At 45.2% G+C, this 11,441-nt stretch overlaps 1 long non-coding RNA gene across 2 annotated transcripts in view; it reads right to left on the bottom strand.

Annotated features, from left to right (window-relative positions):
* Positions 1–592: 592 nt before the first annotated feature.
* Positions 593–11,441, bottom strand: part of LOC139753444 (uncharacterized) — a 93,590-nt gene continuing 82,741 nt past the window's right edge. For both annotated transcript variants that reach the window (XR_011713711.1, XR_011713712.1), the window contains exon 3: positions 593–1,387. This is a non-coding gene — a long non-coding RNA (uncharacterized lncRNA). The remainder of the gene's footprint in view (positions 1,388–11,441) is intronic.

The raw sequence follows: 11,441 nt of genomic DNA, 5'->3' as shown, positions 1-11,441 counted from the left end.
TGGGATAGGTTCTGTATGTTTACCATCATGAAACTGCAAGTGACGAGGGTAAACGTTCAATTGGCAACGTTTTTCTTTTTTTTTTTATTTAATTTGTCAAGTCTGTAGCTGGACCGGACCACTGTCACACCAGCGGTCCGTTCCAGACTGGTCCTCTCCTTGTTGCCAGGGGTCATACGACACTTTGATGATCACCCTCCATGCTTAGCTAAAAGGTTACGTCCCTTAGTATATTCTCCGTCCTAACCATTTATAAGGACCTGGAAGTGACGTTAATGAGCGATGTTGATCATCAAGAATGTGGAGGTGATGTATGGAAAGGGGCTGACGTAACGAGGCAATTCGTGTGGGTTGTTATTAGTGGATTCTTGTGCTTGTGGCATTTCTGTCCTGTAGGGGAAGATGACCACCTGCTTGGCTGTAAGGGGAACACATATATACCCCGTCCAGCATTCCTCTCCCATCAGTGTAATGTTCCACCACAGATACTTAAAAAAAGCATCATAGATTTGTATATTGTAAAGAGATCTTTTCGTATTCATCTCGATACGCAATCTATTCGCTGTTTTTCAACTGATATAAACTTATCAAGTAATATGCCAAAGCATTTATTGTGTTACCCAGACCATGTTAATACTTATCTCACTACCTGTAATGTATTTCAACCATGAGGCTCCACAAAGTCGCCTGGAATTCTTTTGTAAACTCTGTATCCTCTGTTGCGCTACCGCTCACAGGATGGGCAAGAGTGCATAATAAATTAGCCTCAATGTCGGCAAATGAAAAAAGAATCAATCCTCCCTCACTGGTAAAGTCTAGCGATCCTTGTACCGGCGGAGCGCGGACGTGCACGGGAAATGTGACCGATATGACGGATTTCCGTGCTATAAAGCTAAAGGAATGACACGGTTTGCTATCAGTGACACGCTCTGTGTGGCTTGCTTGCACCGAAGACATGTTAGGCTGCAGGGGATGACTTCCTCATAACAGAGCTGATCATTAAGCTTATGAGGAGTTCTATCGTGTGCTCCACTTTAAGATGAATTATCTAAGAGGAAGATAAGGAACACATTGACCTAAGACTTGAGTCATTTGGAGTTTTCAGAGCTCCGGATTAAGACGCCGCCCGCCAGCAGTGAAGTGTGTCTTGCTGACTTGCGTCAGTGTTGACAGGATCATTCCACTGTCACATCTCTGGTGTTGCTGCTATAGTCCATCAGGCATGGGCGTCGGAGGGTCAAGCCTCAGATGAAGCCCTTCTTGGTTCGGTGATGACTGAGGGATGACGCCTCACTGATGACTCCAGGGACAGCATAGGTGGAGGAGACAGCAACGGTGGAGTCTTGACATTTCTCTAAGGCCCTGGTGCGTCAGCGTCTCGATGCACCTGGGGAAATAAAACAGAAAACCTTGGTGTTATTTCTGTAAGGGTGAATGATGTTGTAGGATATATCCTAGCTCGTTAACTCAAAATACTGAGAAAACAAATATCTTTCTTTTTTTTTTTTTTTTACTCTAAGTGGATTTCAAACGATGACTTCTTACAGATAATAGATACATGGTGAGATAAAGGTTATACTATATCTGATGTAGATCCTCTCTACCTGATACACACACACACACACACACACACACACACACACACACACACACACACACACACACACACACAAATGCTTTCATGAAATGTCACCTTATATATGACTCAACAACCTCTTGATTGTAAATAAGACGATTGAACTACAACGTAGCTGGGTTCTACAACCCCGATATACAAGAGATGGCAGGCTAAAGCCACGAAAATCCAAGTCATGTACCTGTCTTTGTGTCCCTGATAAGAGCTGCTTTGAGCGGTGAGGACAGCACAAGCCCCACTCACTCCACAAGGCAGCTGGTATCTGTGTATATTTATAAACATCCAGTTTTTGCCTATTTTGGTCACGTCTGGATGTTATCCTGACATAAAGTTATTATCATCATTCCCGTAAGTCATCGTTAATGTGTTCATGAAGCTTCAGTCCTAATTATCGTAAGTCATCGTTAATGTGTTCATGAAGCTTCAGTCCTAATTATCGTAAGTCATCGTTAATGTCTTCATGAAGTTTCATTAATGTGTTCGTGAAGCTTCAGTCCTAATTATTGTAAGTCATCGTTAATGTCTTCATGAAGTTTCACTAATGTGTTCGTGAAGCTTCAATTCTAATTATCGTAAGTCATCGTTGATGTGTTCATGAAGTTTCACGTATCTTAGGATTCATCATACACTTGGTTTCACCCAAGACGAAACTTTGCAACTGCTTGCACCTCCAGATCAAAGTGTACCACAAAAACCCCTGCGTGCAAGTTTTTACCTTCATTCTACAAGGTTTGTTTTTGGCAGACCATCTTTAGTGGCTGAGGTAACAACGTTCCCTTATGCCAGCTTGCTGGAGGAAGAATTCAAGAGTCTTCTTCAAGGTCTTAAACATTTGGATTCCTTGTCTTCTACATCCCTCACGTCATTTACTTGTTCATTCTATAACCTTCTCGTACAAAATCGAGGTTTTTGATTCACGAAATCTGTGACTATCAGTTTTTTCTACTACTGCAGAGGTAGGTTGTATTGAGACACACACACACACACACACACACACACACACGTACCAGACCCATACGTCTGTAGGGCGACCAAAAAGGCACCATTCTCTTTCCTCATCCTTACAAATGATTTTCTGATGGACGCATCTGCTCTATGGAAGCGCGTCCACAACCCTACCATTGGTACTGACGCTGGCTACAGCTCCCTCGACCACTTCCTGGACGCATCTGCTCTATGGAAGCGCGTCCACGACCCTACCATTGGTACTGACGCTGGCTACAGCTCCCTCGACCACTTCCACCTACTCTACAACACCAGTGAACACCGTGTATCAACAACCACTGGAACTCGACCACTACCAACCACGTCATCAACCAAACCGGGTCATATGCGCTTCAACCTCGCCCTCGACCAAGTTCCACCGTCTATTGTTTCACTAAGGCCCCTTCCCCCGCCCCCAACTCTCTCCCTCCGCCCTCCAAGCTGTGCAGCTCTCCAAGCTTCTCACTGTCACTTTGGAAGACAAGCTAAGCTTAAAGGTAAATGTTATTGCCTTCATCAAGTCCTCCAACCATCGTCTTTACATTCTGCTTTGACTCAAGGCACCAGGACTCTCTGCGCTTGAATCAGATATCATTTACAATTTTTATTCTTCCCAGACTCACTTATGCTAAACTCAGTATGGTTTTCCCCGATGCGAGAGAGAGAGAGAGAGAGAGAGAGAGAGAGAGAGAGAGAGAGAGAGAGAGAGAGAGAGAGAGAGAGAGAGAGAGAGAGAGAGAGAGAGAGAGAGAGAGAGAGAGAGAGAGAGAGAGAGAGAGAGAGAGAGATGATATAGATAGACAGATAAATATATATATGTTTTTGTAATCAACTTATTTGCACGTTACGAGAAAGGAGTTCTACACTCGAGGGGACCCCTTCTCTTTGAAGTTTCTCTACCATTATACGACTATTCAAAGTTGTGGAAGTTATCTGCACTGACAGTTTCATCACTCAAGGTATAAAAGTACTTCTCTACCTCGATTTTAACAACTTTATCACCTAATGCCACGTAGCTGTTCTGTCTTTGCATCTTTCGAAGAACTGGTCATTTTTGACGTCATCGAACGGGTTTATGAATTTGAAGGTTGAGATCAAGTCACCCCTTACCCTTCTCTCTTCCCTGGTGGACAAAGTCATGGTCTCTATAACCTTTCACTGTAACTCATCTCTCTTCATTCGAACACCTTCTTTGTTGCCCTCCTCTGGACTTCCTCTTAGTTCTGTAGGCTTGTTTAAGTGTGTGTGTGTCCGTGTGTGTGTGTGTGTGTGTGTGTGTGTGTGTGTGTGTGTGTGTGTGTGAGTGTGCGTGTGTATGCGTGTAATTGATTTTTGGCGTTCTGTTCGATGCAACCTGAACACATTAGACAAATGGGAATCTAAATCCCATTGGACATGTTGTGTTGTTTTTGTTCCGCTTATCAAGCCTGGAGCACACTGGTCTTGTAACAAAGAAGCATCAAAGTACCTGCGTCAGAGGCCTGGTAAGACCTGGTAATCACCAGGCAGGTACGTGGATCTCCGCACGTTCCTCTGGGGTGGTCACAAATCCACCACTTCTCCAAAGTTCAAATTAAGACATCCCTTTGTACGACGGAGGTAGACATTTCTCATGGATTCAGATGCTCTGCATTACGGGTCTTGCCTGAATGTCAGTTTTCCTTCAAGAGATTTGTCATCAAAAGTCCTATAGAGATCTGGTTTAGTTTGGCTCAATTGCTTTCTGTTTTGAATACGTCTTACTGGAAAGGATGACAGCTTATGTCGATAATGAACAGATCATCTCGCAACGGTGTGGCCTGCAGAGGGAGCGGATCATAAACTAAATCAGGACGACTTTGGGGGAGTTAGAAACTCGCCCCAAATCAAATTGATGTCAGGGAGTTTCCCCTCACTGACTCCCTTACTACACGCGAGGTGTCTTTGTGGGTGATTTCTGCAGAGCGGCCGTCACCCCACAGCAAAAGTCTCCTCAGCTCGAGACAAGGGAGACTGGGCAGGTCCTCCTACATTCTCCTGATGACCTATTCGGTTATTCTTCCCTGACATCCGTCTCTCTAGAGCCCCCGTCCCTCAGTGACTAAACAGGGAATCAAGAGACAGCCCCCGTCCCTCAGTGACTAAACAGGGAATCAAGAGACAGCCCCCGTCCCTCAGTGACTAAACAGGGGATCAAGAGACAGCCCCCGTCCCTCAGTGACTAAACAGGGGATCAAGAGACAGCCTCTGTCCCTCAGTGACTAAACAGGGGATCAAGAGACAGCCTCTGTCCCTCAGTGAGTAAACAGGGGATTAAGAGACAGCCTCTGTCCCTCAGTGAGTAAACAGGGGATTAAGAGACAGCCTCTGTCCCTCAGTGACTAAACAGGGGATCAAGAGACAGCCTCTGTCCCTCAGTGAGTAAACAGGGGATCAAGAGACAGCCTGTGTCCCTCAGTGACTAAACAGGGGATCAAGAGACAGCCTGTGTCCCTCAGTGACTAAACAGGGGATCAAGAGACAGCCTCTGTCCATCAGTGAGTAAACAGGGGATCAAGAGACAGCCTCTGTCCCTCAGTGACTAAACAGGGGATCAAGAGACAGCCTCTGTCCCTCAGTGACTAAACAGGGGATCAAGAGACAGCCTCTGTCCCTCAGTGACTAAACAGGGGATCAAGAGACAGCCTCTGTCCATCAGTGACTAAACAAGGGATCAAGAGACAGTTATAAAGAGTTGAGGATACCTTTACGTGATGGGGGAGCCGTCTTTTATTTTTTCTTTGGATCTTGAACTCGTGCGAAGACGCATCAGAATCTATATGCTACCACAGTTGAAACATGGCGTTCTGTCCTATACCGAGATGCAAACCTGATGTCCTTGCATACATTCTCATTCTCTCTCTCTCTCTCTCTCTCTCTCTCTCTCTCTCTCTCTCTCTCTCTCTCTCTGGCTTATCGCCACTTCTGGGAAAATATCCTCTCCCCCCCCCACACACACACACACCTACAAGGAACAAACATATCCTCCGCTTAACAGTAAAAACCACTGGGCCTCACAAGCAGGAAGTAATAATAGGATGAAGACGTAAGGAGAAAATCATCCTTCCCTACAGAAGATGATGGGCAGAGGTCGACTCACCGACGCTATAGAGTGAACACCGAGATAGACTTGAGATCCAACATGACCAAGTCATATCCGGGGGTTTATTAACGCACAAAATCCATTCTATTTCTGAGTTCCTTCATATACCGAGTTCCCAAGACACGACTTTGCTGAGAACATGTTATCAACGCCTCTTCACTGGAGGTCCCAGCACCACACACACACACACACACACACACACACACGAACACACACACAAACTTCTCCAGGATTCCCAGCGAGATCATTATAATAATCTAAGAACCAGTAAATTATATAGTTACATCATTTCTTCGTAATCTTTGTAATTTCCTTAATGTCGACGTAGTTGCTGATAGTCCATTGTGTTTCACGACGATTTGCACAGAGCTTCCATTATCTAATCTTACAAGGTTTGAGTGGTTGTATATATATCGTTCATATATCATCTTATCTACCGCGCTACATGTGTATCTCTCCTCTTCTATCATATCTTCGCGCGATAAGGTTGCAGAGAGGAGGAGGGAGGGAGTGGATAAAGGGGGGGCGTCAAGACCTGCGCGGCGGAGAGGCCCTGGAGGATTATGATCCTCTCGGTGGCCTAGATTCGTGCAGGGAGCGGTCACGTGTATCTCAGAGAGAGAGAGAGAGAGAGAGAGAGAGAGAGAGAGAGAGAGAGAGAGAGAGAGAGAGAGAGAGAGAGAGAGAGAGAGAGAGATCCCAACTGGTCCCGAGCGCCCGTGCTGCAGGGGGAGGTCTCTCCTGCGGTTATATGAGACCCCCAGCTGGTTCCCGAGGGCCCGTGCTGCAGGGGGAGGTCTCCCTTTCGTTATTTGAGACCCCCAGTTGGTTCCCAGGGCCCGTGCTGCAGGGGGAGGTCTCCCTTTCGTTATATGAGACCCCCAGCTGATTCCCGAGGGCCCGTGTTACAAGGGGGAGGTCTCTCTTTCGTTATATGAGACCCCCAGCTGGTTCCCGAGGGTCCATGCAACAAGGGGGAGGTCTCCCTGCGGTTATATGAGACCCCCAGTTGGTTCCCGATGGCCCATGCTACAAGGGGGAGGTCTCCCTGCGGTTATATGAGACCCCCAGTTCCCGAGGGCCCGTGTTACAAGGGGGAGGTCTCTCTTTCGCTATATGAGACCCCCAGTTGGTTCCCGAGGGCCCATGCTACAAGTATGGGTCTCCCTGTGGTTATATGAGACCCCCGTTGGTCCCGAGGGTCCGTGCAACAAGGGAAAGCCCCCCCTGCGTGTATATGAGACCCTCAGCCGAACCTCGGGTGTGTGCAGTAATGGGAGATCAGCTGATGTGCAAGTCATCAGCTGATTTCAGGGTCCCTGTGGCATGGGGGGATCTTTATTCGTGTGAGACTTTTGACCCTCGTGCTCGTGCAGCCGGGAAGACCTGCGTCTGTATGAGGCACCAGTTGACCTCAGAGTCTGCGCAGCAGGGGGAGTGGAGGGGGTCTTTGTCTGTGTAAAGCACCTATATGAACCCAAGGTTTCTGCAGAAGGTGGGGATACCTGTGTCTTCGTCAGACACTAGACTGAATCTAATGCCCGTGCAGCAGGGGGGGTACCTTTGTCTGTGTGAACCCTCTGATCCCAGAGTTCGTACTGGTGGGACCTGTCTCTCCCTGAACCCCCACCTGACCCCCATGTGCCTCCCCACTTCTCTTAGCACACCAGTCGTTCTGCTACTTTTTTTCCTCCCCTTCCTCACCCAGTCCATACCCCCAGGAGAGTGTGGTAGCTCCTCCCCAGCTCAGTCCATACTCCCAAGAGAGTATGGTAGCTCTTCACCACACGAGAGTGTGGTAGCTTGGGTCAGTTCCCCTTCATCCCCCAGCCAAAAAAAAAAAGAAATTGTGGCAAAATGTGGTTCACTGACTTACACGGATGTAATATCAATCATCGTCTAATATATCTCGAATGGAATGCATTATGATAATCCCTTGCACATAAACATGATATGCCACTGTACAATGTGTTGAGGTCAGAGGCTCCACCAGAGCCATGGTCGAGGCTCCGTGCTATTATGCCATGTCTTCTAAAGGCATATGCAGACCGACCATCCCATTTATGCAACTTACTTCCATGATCCGAAGTTCCTTGTGCAGGTATAATCAGGATTAGATAATTGGACTGGATTCTCCATCAGGGCTGAGAACTTTACCCCTGGTGCAAGGATGAAGCACTAAAACTTGCACAGTTGATGGACAGAGGTATTTGACTTTGTTCCTATGTAAGCGTAAATTTTGAAAGCTCCCCAGCTCATTAATCAATCTTAGGACTTTCTCTTGATCCACTTTCAAGCATTATAAAACACTCTGAGTTTATCCTCAGACCTTATGACTCACGTCTGATTCAGTATGAAGGTGAAGAGCTTACTCTGACAGCATCGTCATCATCATCAGGTCTTAAACCCTTTGGCTGCGATTCTATTATTAGTCATCCGATCTTACTACTGGTGTATCATTATACTTCAGACCTTATCAGGCCTTATGTCGTGTCCCCTGTCCTTCAATAAGTCTTGAATCATGTCATCGAATAAACAACATATGGAATTAATTCTTGGTATACTGCGAGACTCTAAGATCCTAACCTCTTTTGTTTCATCTAGTCTCCCTTGCTTAAGGGAAACCTTTGAAATCGAACTGATATGATAAGGTATCACCGGTGAATCGGCTTCGGAATCAAGAACATAGGATTGAGATGATATGAAAACAAAGAACATAGGATTGAGATGATACGAAAACAAAGAACATAGGATTGAGATGATACGAAAACAAAGAACATAGGATTGAGATGATACGAAAAGAAAGAACATAGGATTGAGATGATACGAAAACAAAGAGACGCACTGAGTAAAGCCGTATAGATAACATAAGCAATAGCTACAATAATGAAAACAGCAAAGAGAACTATCAAACAGCAGCAGTGGCATCAATATTGATGATGACGAGACATCTTGAGGCAACGGCGAGAAAACTGGCTGCAGCAACATAGAGGGCCAGAAAAAAGTAGCAGGTGTAGTAACACTGACATGTCCCCTATGTTGACAGGAGCACACCAGCAACAAAAACTAGTAGTTGCATAATTAGCGTATATCTTCATCAACATTTCCTGCTATACCCCTAAACTGCCTTCACCGAAGCTGCTCATACCATTTCGTCTCTTACCTCCGCAATCATCCTCTTTTTCAACCAGTACGAGTATGGAAGAGTCCAAACATCTTATTCACCGAAGCTGCTCACACCATTTTGTTTCTTACCAACAAAATCATCCTCTTTTTCACCCAGTACGAGTATGGAAGAGTCCAAACATCTTATTCACCGAAGCTGCTCACACCATTTTGTTTCTTACCTCCACAATCATCCTCTTTTTCACCCAGTACGAGTATGGAAGAGTCCAAACATCCTGGGATGCGAAGATTCTCCAGATCCCGCCAGTCTCTGCTGCCAACGGGAGGTAAGATTCAGGTATTAGCGGTACTTGTTGGTCCCATGACCCTTTGCCCCTTTAATAGACCTGACTCTTTTTCTAATCACTTCAACAACATTTACAATATTTTCTGCAAATATTTATTCTGTTGGGTTTGGCGAATCCCTGACCAAACATCTCATATCCCCCAAAGGAACTCAACTGTTCCTAATACTTTCGCTTCTCCAACTATACCACCTTCACTCACGATCACCACGCCAGAGGAGATAGACGTCAAGGATTCAAAGTCTCATCTCATGTAGCTTAAGATTATCCTTTTAACTACCATTAGTTTTTGAACTCTTAAGATTTTATAACCTTCCTCGATTGCTTCAGTTCCTGTTACGGGTCTATGATATCCTCTTTTCTTAGGATACTTCCACATACACCACAGGGAATGGCTGAATTCCTCTCCTACAGACCTGTAGCTGAGGTCCTCTGCCTAGGAGGTTTCACTGTACACTATAGAGTAAGATAAACATCTTCCCATGCAGCTAAAATGGGGAGTTGAAACCTTCGTGTTTTCCGTTCCTTATGATCTGGATCAAATCATAAACCACCCTTCACGTCTTCCAAGCCGTTTGGAATGCATTCTCCCGATGATCTAGATTTACTTTACTCTTGGGTTATCGGAAGAGGAAAGTCTCTCTGTTATCTATCCGACGTTCATCTTTCATCTACGCCCTACATCACTGCAGGTATATCATTCATGAGACGAAGCGTTCCTTCATCCAGAGAAAGCATATATGACCTCTCCGTTTTTTCTTACCTTTGGCCAAAGTATCTCCAAACAACCTCTCTCAAATTGGCTTTCCTTCGCTTTCCTCTTCTAATAACAAGCAACTGTCTTTTGGTTTTCCATTTTTGTCCCAGCTTGGATGATGACTCTAACATTCCCTCACTCCCAAACGCACTTCATAATGACCCTAAGTCCCCCAAGATTTTTAGTTATTTTCATTTTCATTCGATTCGCCAGCTTTATGTGGTTATGCCCAGTATGTTCTCTTGTCTTTTGAAAGACTATCTCAAAAATATTTTTCCTCTGCACATTCTTAACAAGACCTTCTCTCACTATGGACTGAAGCAAAACGTACTGTCCACATGGCAGCTTTCATTCGTGTTCTGAAGAAGGGTTCCTCTCAACCTTCGCCTCTACTTGCATTTACTTCTACTTAGAAGGCAAAATTGTTTTTCCTTTCCTTTTAGAAACAGATGTTGGTACAGTTTATTCCCAAAACAAGGGTTACCGTTCTTACCCTTCCAACCATCGTCCTGTTGCTATGGCTTCAACTGTTTCCAAAAAAAAAAAATGTTCGAACTTGTACGTTTCCCAAAACGTCGTGAATCCAATGGCCATCCTGTCTGGCTATCGGGATGGTTTTCGCTAGGAGAAATATCTTCTCTGAGAGACGCTGGGGGAAAACCTTTTGTTTTCGCCCTTGATACATCAAAGAGTGTTGCACTGGGATCTTTAGCTGATGGTGGGTCAACCTCTCCCTCTTTCCATCTAGGGTTCTTCCGGGTTCTTCTGTTTTATCATCGATGGATTCCTTTCCTTTACATAGGATCAGATGCCCTCATGCGTCATTTCAACACGTAATTTTTTTTTATCTACTTTTCTCACATCTGTTCCACTTTCTCTTGCTCGATCTACGTCGCGTCTCGCCACAATTACATCAGGAAACTTAGGTTTGGACAGGGTTTTCCACTGGGGCAACGTCTCTAACTTACACTGTATTATCTAATCCGTCTTGCCTCTGTAAACTGGGCTCCCCTGTCAGGTACCGATAATTCTCATCTTACGAACAGATAGTCACATTATGCAAAGGACTGATTCGTATTTGTATGAGTAGTGCTCTTTTACCTAAGGAGCTTCTAACTCTACCCTACTTTCTTGATAGAAATGTCTTAAAAAAAGAAGGGCTATATAATCACGTCTGCCAGTCTGACCTTAGTACTTAGATCCACTTGCCCAATGTCATAAGGTGTAGTTCTCTTACCTTCTTCTATAGATATTACTTTGGTTTCCACTCCTGAGAACTGGCTGGGTGTGAACCTCTTGCATTAGCTAGGCCATCCCGGAGGCCACGGCGTTACATGACTTCTGTATGGTAATTGTAAACCGTTATGTTTTCTATTTCTTTCTCCTCACTGCTAAGCTTTGGAGTTCTGTACCTTCTCACATTTTCCTGACAGCTACAGAGAAAAGGTTTTTTTTTCACTTCCAAACACTCTA

This window comes from Panulirus ornatus, chromosome 14 (genome assembly GCF_036320965.1).
Source record: "Panulirus ornatus isolate Po-2019 chromosome 14, ASM3632096v1, whole genome shotgun sequence".
Classification (NCBI taxonomy): domain Eukaryota; kingdom Metazoa; phylum Arthropoda; class Malacostraca; order Decapoda; family Palinuridae; genus Panulirus; species Panulirus ornatus.
This window is presented reverse-complemented; position numbering and strand designations above follow the sequence as displayed.